Source organism: Pinus tabuliformis, chromosome 9 (assembly GCF_031772625.1).
Source record: "Pinus tabuliformis cultivar Carrire ecotype Pingquan chromosome 9, CPIR1, whole genome shotgun sequence".
NCBI lineage: Eukaryota > Viridiplantae > Streptophyta > Pinopsida > Pinales > Pinaceae > Pinus > Pinus tabuliformis.
In genome coordinates, this window is record NC_142307.1 from 1,651,290,668 (window position 1) to 1,651,304,121 (window position 13,454).

A 13,454-nucleotide genomic window follows, 5' to 3' on the forward strand; every position below is an offset into this window, starting at 1 on the left:
CATTTTTCCAGAACTCGGCACTGTACTTATTGTTTCCCGAAGTCTGAAGTGCTTTGTATCCTTCTGTTGCTGTGTATTCTCCAGATTGGCCCCAGCCCCACTGATCTTGCAGTGAACGATGTATCGGTGAAGCGTCTTCGATCAGTTTCACGAATGTATTCATTTGCAGTTGCAGGTGGGCAGGAGGCACGAGGATTGCCCAGCCGGCCCAATCGTCTCTCTGATCCCATGAGGAGATATCAAATAAACTTTGCTTCCCAACAGAAATGAGCCATTCCCTTAAGTCAGCGATTTCCTCATTTTCGCTTAGCGGATTTTGTCCCATTATCCGATCCTGCCAGAGACGAGTTTGTTTACCATTTCCTGGTATTCTGTAGACATTTCTTTTGAAAAAATTGCATCTCTTATAACAAAGCTTCCACAACAGCGTGTTGTTAGCTGTGTAACTCAATTGGAGATTTCTCAAATCAATTTTATTTGTATACTTTGACCGCAATATGGCACTTACAAGATGTCCTGGTTCTTTGATCATTTTCCACAGAATTTTGCTGCCTAAGGCGAGGTTGACCAGAGAAGGATCTCGAATTTGCAGACCTCCTTCAGCGATGGGCTTCTTGATAGTTTCCCAGTTTACAAGATGTTGTTTCTTATCATTGCCCCTGCCTCCTTGCCAAAGGAAATCTCTGAGGAAAGAGGAGATTTGATCCATGACATTTCTGGGAGCAAGCAGAAAGGCTGCTTGGTAAATAATTAAGGAAGAGAGCTGAGAATGACCTTGCCTCCTTTTGTCAACCAGTATCCTCCCCATTTCGAGATCTTGGTTTTAAATTTGCAAATTATGTCACTCCATAACGATCTCTTATTCACCCCTGAGATTATGGGGAGCCCAAGATATCTGATTCTATCCCATTGGGAATGCCCTTTGAATCCAAGTGTGCTAGCTATATTATTGAGCTCCTGTTGATCTGTATTCCAGCTGTAGACTTCGCTTTTTCTTTCGTTTACCAAGGCTCCTGAAACTTTGCAATAGTTCCTGATGACCGTGTGGAAGGCCTTTGCTATTCTAATTGAGGCACCCCCCAACAGGATTGAGTTATCTGCGAATAATGCATGGTTCAGGGGTCTTACTCTGTTGGAGGGTTTGAGGCCCGGAATGGATCCTGACAGACTTTCAGCTTCAAGTTTTCGACTTAATGCTTCAGCCAATATTATGTAAAGATAGGGGGAGAGCGGGCATCCCTGCCTGATGCCTCTCTTGGCTTTAAAGAAATTGGCAGGCCTGCCATTTATGAGGGGGGCAATCCATGGATTATTCATGCATGCTTTTAAGAGGTTAACAAACTGAGTGGAAAAACCAAAGGAGAGCAAAACTTTGCTGAGGAATGCTCTGTTGACTCTGTCAAACGCATTCGCCATATCTAGCTTTATGAGCATACCTTTCTCTTTCCTCTGCTTGCTTGAGTGTATAGTCTCCTGCACTTGAATGACATTGTCCAGAATGTGTCTACCTTCCACAAAGCCTCCTTGGGAGTTAGAGATAATTCTGGGAAGCAGAGGCTTTATTCTGCTGGCTAACAACTTTGCCAAAATCTTATAGGAGGCATTGCATAACGAAATTGGCCTGAATCTGGCAAAGGTTTCCGGGTTAGAGTCTTTGGAAATCAGAGCTAAGTAGGTTGAGTTGGTGCTACCACCTACTTTAGCTTTTGTCATGAATCCCCTTATCATCCTTTGCAGATCGTATTTTATGATATCCCAGCATACTTTGTAGAAATGAATGGTGAATCCGTCCAGCCCAGGGGCCTTGTCGGAATCCATAGACCAGATAACTTTGATTATTTCCTCCTCTGAAACAGGCTTGCATAGTTCTGAGTTGTCCTCCGGTGAGATTAAGGAGGGGATGTGATTGAGGAAATCTGCTTCGTCCGCTTCTTCTCCTTGAGCATCCGGATTGTAGAGGTTTTGGAAGTGTAATTATGCTGCTTCTTTGACTTGTTGAAAGCCCTTGCAGATTTGGCCCGTCGAAGTCTTTATTTCTGCTATATGATTCCTTGATATTCTGGCCCTGTACTGTCGGTGGAAGAAAGAGCTATTACGATCCCCGGCTTTTAGCCACAGGCTCCTAGACTTTAATCTCCAATATTCTTCCTCTTTTCTAAAAGATTGGTAGGCTGCTCTCTGCGCTTTTGTTTCCTTGTCTAAGAGTTCTTCATTAATATTTTTGCTTTCCATGTCATTTTGTAGTGAGTGCAAAGCCTGGACTGCTGCGACTCTAAGAGAGATGGGGTTGGGAGCTGGTTTCTTGATCCACTCCTTCAAAGCTTTTTTGGTGAGCTTCAGCTTTTGCTCCCAAATGAAGCTTGGAGAGCCTGAAATGGAGGTGTCCCAAGCTACTTTCACAGTCTCCAAAAAGCCTTCCCTTTCGATCCATTGAGGAGAAAAACGAAATGGAATGGGGCCCAAATCCTCCTCATCTTCTAAACAGAGCTGGATTGGCTTGTGGTCAGAGGATAGCTTGGGCAGAATTTTTGTTGTAATGATTTTCTTGTTCATAAGGAGGGAGGTTTGCACGAGAAATCGGTCCAGTCGAGCAGAGATATGATCTGTTCCTGTTCTGTTGTTTGACCAGGTGAATAAGCCTTGGATTGGGTTAAAATCTTGCAGATCCCAGTGCTGGGAAAGCTCCTCCACTACTCCCACCATCGGGTCCTTAGAGTTGGTACCTCCTATTTTTTCTTTGGCTTTCAAAACTATGTTGAGATCCCCAGCGAGAATGATATTGCTGGGGGATTCCTGCTCAAGAAACTCTGCCAGAGAATTCCAGCAATCTATTTTTTCGGAGTAATTGACAGGTACATAAAGATTGACTAGAGAGAAAGATAACTTACTTGAAATATGAGTTATTTCTGTGCATATCCAATGCAGGGTCTCGTGGGAGTTGATCAGCTGAAATTGATCTTCGTTCCAGAGAGTTGCCAGACCTCCCGAGGAGCCCCGAGCGTTGACAGCTATGCCTGCATTTTTCTTCCATTTTAATTTGCTTGTTTCTAGCAGGGCTTGGCCTGCTATCTTAGTCTCTTGGAGCATGAGGATGTCAGTAGGTTCCGACTTTAAAAGATCCTTTACTGCTTCTATTTTTGCGGGGTTCCCCAATCCTCTGCAATTCCAAGAGACTAGCTTCATTATTTACCTATGTTAGGGGTGGAGCCACCCTTGGATGGCCTGGGCCTGCTGCTTCTTCCGATTGTCATTTCTATCGTGGATTGGCTCCCTTGGGTTTTGAACCGTTCTGCTTCTTCTTCTCTTTTTTCCTTACGGGATTTCCTTCCGGGTCGTTTTAATGGTCTCTCAAAGAGCTCTTCCTCTGAGGACTCAGAGCTTTCGACTAGCTTTTTCTTTATGATTTCAGCATAGGTGGGGTTAGAGGGGCTGCCTTGGATGTCTCCCCCTCCCTCTTTGCTTGCAGGAGGGGTTTCCTCTTGGTTCTTTTTTCCTGTTCTTTATTCGGTGGCTCAGGTTGTGACTCCTCGGTTCCTTTTGCTTTTTCTCCCTCTTCCTGAGATGGGATGTTGATGTTTCTGTCCCTTGGTGCTGCGCTTTTTCCTGCATCTCTCTTTGCTTGGGCTATTCTCTGGACTAAGGTCCATTGATCTCCATTCTGTTTTTCAGGCTGTTCCTCCGCTTTCTTCTTGCAGTGCTTGGCAAAGTGACCGTAGCCATGACAATGTCTGCATTTAAAGGGGAGCTGTTCATAGTCGAGCTCTTGGATGTGCGTCCAAACTGCCACCGAGAGCTTGATCACTTCAGGCAATCCTTCTTCAAGATCCACTTCTACGTAGATACGCGCACAAGAATATTGGTCTCTTCTAACTGCCTGATCTATGTATTTACCTAGTGCGTTCCCAATGGTTTGAAATGATTTTTGATTCCAGCAATGAAGGGGAAGATGGGGGAGCCTTACCCACACCGGCATAGTAGATGGAACGTCTTGAGAGGGATCAAAGTCTGGGTTCCATTGATTTAAATACAATCCTTGTGGCCCCATGAAGTAGGGACCGTTTCTGAAAATTAAACTTCTGTCTTCCTTTTTTTTGAAAACAAAAACGAAGTACCCTTTGCCAACAAAATAACTCTTCACTCCATCTTTTATCAGAGGTTTCCATTTTCTCTGGGTCCATTCCTCCACGGATTTGGGGGAGGGCCATAGGCCTGTAAACTGGCCTATGAGGCCTCTTTCTGCCAAATTCAAAGCCGCTTTGCAGGTGTCCTCCTCTGGCAGAGCAACAGAGTGTATCTTCTCCATTCTTTTGATAAATTTCTGCTGTGATGCAGAAGGAGGGCGATTTGTTCCATTTGCAATCAAATTTCTGAACGCTGCGACTTCAGGGGGCGGATCCGCTGGGGGGGCAGAGCTCTCAGGAGTCTCCATCCGGCTGCAGAGTGGAGGGCGAGGCTGTGCGCAGGGGCGCAGCAGCCTGGGTGGCGTTGTAGGTCGCAGAACCCTAGCTTGAGAGCAGAGGAGCCGGCCGCGCGCGCAGAGTGTCTAAAGAAAAAAATTCCTTGTAAAAATAATAATAATTTTAAAAAGTAACCATTATGAGAAAATTATTATTATTATTATTATTAAATATTATTAATCTATATTAATAATTAATTATAATGATAATAAATTGTTATTATTATAATTATTTTAAAATAATTATTCTTACTACTAATTATTTATTATTTATTTTTTTATCAAGTAAGAGTAGGACCTTTTATTAAGCTAGCCAAATATACATAATTTAGATGAAGCCGCACCCGCTCTGTGAGACTTCAACAGTCAGCAAGGTAGGCAGAACCTAACCATTCACCCAAAACCAAGAGAAACCTAAACAGGAAAACCGGGGAGAAACCGCCAAACAATTAAGGAACAAGGCCATCTGGTAGTGCTGTCGTGCACCAAATGAACCTAGAATTCCTTGGGGGACGATTCCATTGAACTGGGGGCCACAAAAGGCCAGAAATGGCCCGCTGTGGGTCCACAAGAGGTCCCACCACAAGCCACACATAAAACTATCAAACGGACTCGACGAAAATTAAAAGCATAGCACTCTAATCTTTTTTCGGGTCCGACCAACTAGAACAAACAAATCACCACCGTTGATCAACTGACTAAGATCCAATGGTCTTCGTGAATATCAAGAGGATGAGAAGCGTGAGGGTTAACCACTTGATGAGGGCGGTTTTCTCTCATCTCGCTCTACAATGTGTCGCACGAAGTGTTAACTGACTAATTATTTATTATTTATTATTAGTAGTAATATTATTATTAATATTTATTATTTAATCAACAATATTAATTAATTATTATTATTATTATTAAAAAAAAATAAAAAACATTAGCTTTTAAAAATTATATTAATTATTACTAATTAACTAAAGTCACGGGATTTATATTAAACACAAATATTGATATTATAAACTCTATGAATAATATTACATCATAGGAATATGAACCCTTAGATTAACAAACCTAAGGGATTCATATTATAAAGCCATAGGAATAATAAACTCGAGGGATTAATATTTAAAAACAAAGGGATTAAAAACCTAAGGGAATACTATTACATCCAGGAGATTAATATTATAAATCCAAGGTATATAAAACCTAAGGTAAATATTGTAAACCCTATAATTTTCATGGTTGACCATGGTTGATTTTCATATCGAAACAATCTTTGTGACAATGTAATCTTGCACCATGGTTAACCATGGTTGACCATGATTGATTATCATATGCACAAAATATTTCTCACAATTCAACGTTGAACCATGCTTGATTTTCACATTGAGAAAATACTTATCACAATGTGACCTTGGACCATGATTAACCATGATTCTAATACAAAGGGATTCATATTAGACCCAAGGATTAATATTTTAACCCATATGAATAATATTAAACCTTAGGAATAAGAACCCTAAGATTATTAAACGCATAGTATTCATATTAGAAACCCAAGGGAATAATAAACCAAAGGGATTAATACTAAAAACCCAAGTGGTTGAACCATGGTTCACCATGAATGATTTTCATAGGAAGACAATCTTTATCACAATGCGACGTTGGACCATGGTTGATTTTTATATTGAGAAAATATTTTTCACAATGTGATGTTGACACATGGTTTACCATGATTCTAAACCAAGGGGATTTATATTAGACCCAAAGATTAATATTATAAAACCTATGAATAACCCTATTAAATATGAGGTATATAAACCCCAAGGTAAATATCGTAAACCCTATAATTATCATGGTAGACCATGGTTGACCATGATTTATTTTCACATGCACAAAATCTTTGTCATAGTGCAATGTTGGACCAGGGTTTATTTTCATATTGAGAAAATATTTGTCACAATGTGATGTTGGACCATTATTAACCATGATTTTAAACCAAAGGGATTCATATTAAACCCAAGGATTAATATTGTAACCCCTCTGAATAATATTAAACCTTAGGAATAAGAACCCTTAGATTAGTAAACACATAGTATTGATATTATAAACATAGGGGAATAATAAATCAAAGGGGTTAATACTAAAAAACCAAGTGGTTGCACCATGGTCGACCAGGATTTATTTTAATATGGAGAGAATCTCTGTCACAATGTGACATTGGACCATGGTTTATTTTTATATTGAGAAAACATTTGTGACAATGTGACATTGGAACATGGTTGACCATGATTATAAACCAAGGGGGTTTTTATTAGACACAAAGATTAATATTAATAACACTATGAATAAACCTGCTAAATCTTAGGTATATAAACCCTATAATTATCATGGTTGACCATGGCTGATTTTCATATTCGGAGAATATTTGTCACATTGTGACATTGGACGATGATTAACCATGATTTTAAACCATAGGGATTCATATTAGACCCAATTATTAATATTATAAACCCTATGAATAATATTAAACGATAGGAATAAGAACTCTTAAATTACTAAACGCAAGGTATTGATATTATAAACCCAAGGGAATAATAAACCAAAGGCATTAATACTAAAAACCCACGGGGTTGCACCATGGTTCACCATGATTGATTTTCACATGGAGACAATCTTTGCTACAATGCAACCTCTAACCATGGTTTATTTTCATGTTGAGAAAATCTTTGTCACAATGCAATGTTGGACAATGGTTGATTTTCATATTGAGAAAATATTTATCATAATGTGACGTTGGACCATGGTTGACCATGATTATAAACCAAGGGGTTTTATATTATACCTAACGATTAATATTGTAAACCTTGTTGTCCTCTGAGATAATTCTAGGTTAATTAATCGTGTGAGAGCATCTAAAATGTTTTGTTGTTTCGAGGTTTTTGGATGACCAATATTATGAACAGTTAGAGACAGGTGTTTAAACCTTAACAATGTCAAAGTTAATGGAAGGGTTGTTTGTTTGTCTTTAAATAGTTAATTTATTTTTAATTGAATGAATCACAGAGTTGAAACGGTTATAACTTACTAAATATTCAAACTGAGCTTTTAGTTAATTATAAGACAGAGTGCAGATAAACAATGTTTACCTGCTCAACATTTTTGTTAAGATGGGTGTGACAATTTATAGATATAGAGGATTTTATAATAACATATAGTTTTATAAACAAATCTCTAATTAATATTTATAACTTCACAGTGGATTTAAGATAAACTGATATTCAATTTAATATTATCCAATGTTCTCCATTAAAACTTAAATACATGAAGAATAACATAATGAAATGAAAACATGAGAAAGATTTACAAGGAGACAAACTATTTGAGGCAAATCCAGAAACCTTTCATAAATTCGAGGCAAATTCCAGCTTAATTACAATTTTTCTTTGAAAATCTCATCCAAGGGTTCAACCCATAATAAATCGAAGGAAGAATTATTTATACAAAATATTTGATTTTCCATAAAGATCCTTTAACAAAATATACAAATAGTACAAAAATATAGGACTCCAAAAACTATTGAGCTACTAGCACTATCTTCAAGGATGTTGCTGATGATCTGGTCCCCAAAATCGATCTCCTTGCTCTCTGTTAGTTGGTGATGAAAGTTACTCAATGATTTCACATAAGTGATCCCATCTATCCTCACTTTGGATAGAAATATTAATTAACTTTATATAGACTTCATCCACTTCGGTATAACTTTCAAAAGTAGTCTTATTAACAAAGATATGTTTAATTTCATGCTTGATCATTAAATTAAAGTTCAAAGCTTCTAAGAAAGAATTCGCTGTAAGATGACCTTTGATACCTGCAAATTTAGTTTTATCAGTTGCAATTCTATAAAGTTTTTTGCAATACTCCTCCAAACTAATCAATCTGTCATTTGGTCCTACTAGTCTTGGAAATCCTCTTTGATTAAGCAAGTTTAACTTTAAATGAAATCTTTGGACAACAGTTTTCAATGTGTGGCACATTTTTCCAATTGATTCATAATATTCTTCTTCTGCAAAACTTTCTTAATTTCTAAAATGGTTTATGTTCTATCTCCAATCTGAATCTATTATAATGCTGTTTTTCTCTTTTAGTTCAAAAATTTAATGATATCTATTGCCTCCTTTATTTTTTTTTTAAATGTTTCTCTGACCTCTTCAATAGTTGTCTGGCATCTAGTAATAAGCTTTTCCTGTTCAAAAATAATTTCTATGGAGGGCCAAACTTGATTTATATCTTGACTTAGATCGGCCCAAATGTTTTCCTTGGCTTGGGCCAAGGTCTAAGCCATTAAAAATTGATTTTCCAACTCTTCAATCTTCCTTGTCAATCTGTGGGTCTTTTGCATCTCTTCTACAAAAAGAGTATCATTCTTTATTTTCTTTGTCTCTTGATTTTTGAATTTATTCTGAACTTTTTCATTTTCCTGTCTCTGGAGAGACAACTCCTATATGAATTTTTTTGGATCACCTGTCATTGATGTAGACTTTGCTATTTCTGACGTTGATTCCCCTGTTGTCACTGCTACTATGATTGGTATAGCTATGATTGGAGCAACGATCACTTGTGTAGACAATTCATTTTCCTTGAGCAATGTTTCTATCTTTTCCTCCATCTTCTTTAGTTCTATATTACGCTCAATGATTAGTTTGAGCATTTCTTCATTATGTTACTCACTTTCTTCTATCTCCTTGGATTGGGGATCCTCTGTAGAAGGTAACTTGAGTTTATTCCTTGGTGTTGTGATATATTCATTTTTATTCTTGATGATCTCTTCTACAACTTTAACACTAGTGCGATCATACTCAATATTAATTACTAAATCTTCTAATGATTTGACCCTATTATCCTTTGCCAAGGAGGATATCTTCTTTATCTTCAACTATGACTGCACATTCGAAAGAATTGTTCTCAAATTTTATAGTGCCATGGCATTGTTAGTCATGGTGGAGAAAAGCATCTCTCCAGACTATCGATAGGATGTATTTTATTTCATCAAAAGAAAATATGGTTTGCTTCTAGCTAGAAGGAGTCTTCAGAAAAGGTACTCGGGCCTGTAAGAATGCCATTTACATCCTTCCCTTTTCACTGTCAAATGTTGTCAATAATCTATATTGTGAAATAGATGTCTGCTTCCAAAATTGAGCATAAACATTCGCCTTCAGGGATTCGTTATTTTCCTTAATTTCCATAAAATTAGTTAAAATGTCTGGTTCCTCTTGTTAATTTGCTCCTGTAGATTGTGTAATTTCCAATAGATTTTATGAAACTGAAGAGGAAGATGGAGTGTTAAGGACAATTTCCTCTAATCTTGTAGAAACCTGTGAATCATCCAAATTGATCATTATGGGCTCTTTCTGACCCTGGACAGTGGTACTTTTAGAAACAGTCTTCTATTTCTGATGACAAATGATAAAATCCTTTGCACCCTTTGTTGAAGATGATGATTCTTCTCTCACCCTCTTTTCCTGCTTACTTTGAGAAGTGGGAGTTTGAAGGGTAGAAGAAAGTATAATTTACTCTTCTGCTTCGTGAAATGTGTTCTCCCACTGCTATTGATTCCTATATTTCTTAATATCTGGTCTTGGAGTGTGATTATAAGGTGTGGTTTTAAGTTCTACCCTTAAATTAGATAATACGTTGAATGGGTCATATGACCAAGTAAAAATTGGTTGAAATCCCATCTACTTGAGAATTTAATCTACTTCTATTCCCACTATTCTGGTATTACAAATAAAAGGACCCACTTCGGACTTGATCATAAAATGATACTTCCTTTTACGTGAAACAAAATGAACCTCCTCTATATTAATCGTTTGCCTTATATATTCTAGAGGGAAGATTCTCATTGGAACATATTTAGGCAATCAGTATGGAGCTAACTCAATACCATATACCTAATCTATGTGTAATAATGGTAAAGATACGAGTTTCTAGTCTTAGCTTGGTCACTCAGGTGCAGGATCCTTTTTATCTTTGAATTGATTCTTGGTTCACTCTGGTTGTTAAGAAGTTGGAAGAATAAAACAGTCAATAAAATCTGAAAATTTAAACTCAGTTGAGTTTCTTCTGACCAGTGAGGTCAACTATATAATTGATTTTTTGATTTTTCCATCATCCTACTTGTGGAAAGTTATTGGTAGCATGTCTCCTTGTTTAAAAAGGAACATATGGACCAATAAAGAAGAGTATTTGAACACACCTTCAGTTGTGATCTCCATAATCTCTTCATGCATATTTTCAGCCAGAAATTCACTTTAATTATAGATGAATGCTTTCTTGTGCTCCTTGGAGAAGATGGATAGATAACCTAGAATAGTTTCATCTAACCATTGGTCTATCTGGTAAACTAATAGGAAAGAAACCAGCAAGATGATTTTCTCAGTTCTCATTGGGATGATTGAGGCTAGATATGGAGGATTATTTTCGGGAAGTTCAACATCATCTAGAAGAATGATCTCAAAAATTTGAGCTCTTTGGGGAAATGTGAGTTTATGGTGTAAATCCATGAGGAAAGCAGCAGAGAAATGGCTAAGGGAATCATTCTCAAGAATGAGCAGCATCTTGTTTATGGTCTCATGTGTGACAGATATCAGAATGTCTCGATTTTGAGCTACAATAGTTCTTTGAAGGAGATTATACGTAACATGGAACCACATAACTAAGTCAAGGAATGAATGAGTTTGAGGGAAAATGAGCATGAGAAAAATGGATTCCCATTGATTAATTTCATCCTATGAATCTTGGTAAGTTTGTTTTAGTCAATGGTGTAATTCAAACATATCAAATTCACATTTAGTGTCAATGATCTTAAAAACCTGATCTGCTAAAGGGATATGGTTCAGATCTAGGGTATGAGAGGTTTTTGGATTTTCCTAAGGTGGGGTCTTGCTACCAGAGGGTTGGTCCTTTATTTTGGGTTCAATATTCAAAATAAATGGAGAGAAATAGTAACAAAATTCTAACAGTATTGATACATGAATAAAGGGCAGTCTTTGTGAACAGTGGTGTCTGGTATTTGCTTGAAAAAACAAGCCTAGTGTATAACATAAATTAACCAAAGTGGACCTTTAAAACCTGTAATTCAACAATTGTGATGAAATAAGGGAATTCCTGTTAAAGGGGTGAAGGGTTTATTTATAACAACGAAGTGTATTACCATTAAGATTGAGTCATTACCACTGGGACAGGTGTACATTGATGGATAATGGGAGGCTGGTAACGAGTACGAAGAATGGGTATGAGTGTAACGGATATGTAGAAATGGGTATGGACATGTGGGAGAGACTGATTAATGGAATGAGGTGTGGGAAGTGGTGATGACTGTTGGCAGATGATGTAGTTATGTGATGGGATGAGTGGATTTCGGGGGGGGGGGGAGTAGCGGTAACTGGTATTGAGTGGGGCAGCGGTGGGGGGGTTGAAAAGTTATGAAGAGATGACACGTTGCAAGGTTTCTGCTGAAAGGAATACCACTTTTTGGACAACCCCCCTTGTCGTTAATGTGAAACGGTGGAAGGGGGTGTAAAATAGCTTCCCTTCCATTGATCTGGGTGGGGAGGAGGATCATCGTCAAAAAAATCCACATGATAACACTTAAATACAAAATAAATTTTGTCGTTTTATGACTTCGACTTAAAACATTGCATAGCTTTATTACACATAATTATCACCCTTTAAAAGGTAATTAACCCTGATTAAAACCAAATTAATCTATGAATTGATACATTTAAAGAAGCGACCATTTTTATTTTATTTTAACCCTACTCTAATACATAACTTGTCCAAGTTTTGAGTATATTAGGCCATTTTTTCATCCTATTCAATCCTATCTAATCATTTTCCACAAAGATTAAATAATCTAATGAGCTTATTCACTAATCTAGAGACAAACTTTAAATGATTTAATCATGGTTAAACTATATGATTCAAACCATAATATCAGGTTGTGTCATTTTAAATAAGATGCACACAAAAACGTACTTTATTTCTAATGAAATATTATTCTTTTATAGTAGCATTTAAATTTTCTCACTCATACAATGTTTTTTTCTTTTCACGAGGTTTCCTTTCATCATTTTTTTATTCTATTTTTTTATACCCTCTTTTATAAACAAAAACAAACTTATCAAAACCAAATATGTCACAACAATCCATATCAATAATATTATACCATAGGAATAAGAACCCTTAGATTAATAAATCCATGGGATTGGAATTATAAACCCAAGGGAATAATATTAAACCCAAGGCATAAATATTATAAACCCAAGGTATATAAACCCCTAGATGAATAGTAATATAGGAAACTGAATGGATTATAAACACACAGTAAAAATATTCAACCCAAGGGAAGAATATTATACTCGCAAGGGAATAATATTAAACCCAAAAGATAAATATTATAAACCCAAGGTATATAAACCCTAAGATAAATATTATAAACCCTAGAATAAACATGGTTGACCATGGCTTACCATGATCGATTTTCATATTGGGACAATCATTGCCACAACATAGTGTTGGACTATGGTTGACCATGGTTGATTTTCATATTGAAATAATCTTTGTCACAATGTGACGTTAAACCATGGTGGACCATTATTAACAATGCTTGATTTTCATATTGAGATAATATTTGCCACAATGTGACATTAGAACATGGTTGACCATGATTATAAACCAAAGGGATTTATTCTAAACCTTAGGATTAATATTATAAATCCTATGAATAGTATTTCGTATTGAGACAATATTTGTCAGAATCTGATGTTGGACGAAGGTTGGCCATGGTTAATTTTCATATTGATACAAGCTTTGTCACAAGGTGATTTTGCACCATCGTCCACTATGATTGGTTTTCATATGGAGACAATATTTGTCACAACGTGGCATTGGGCCATGGTTGAGCATGCTTTATTTTCATATTGAAACAATCTTTGTCCCGATGAGATGT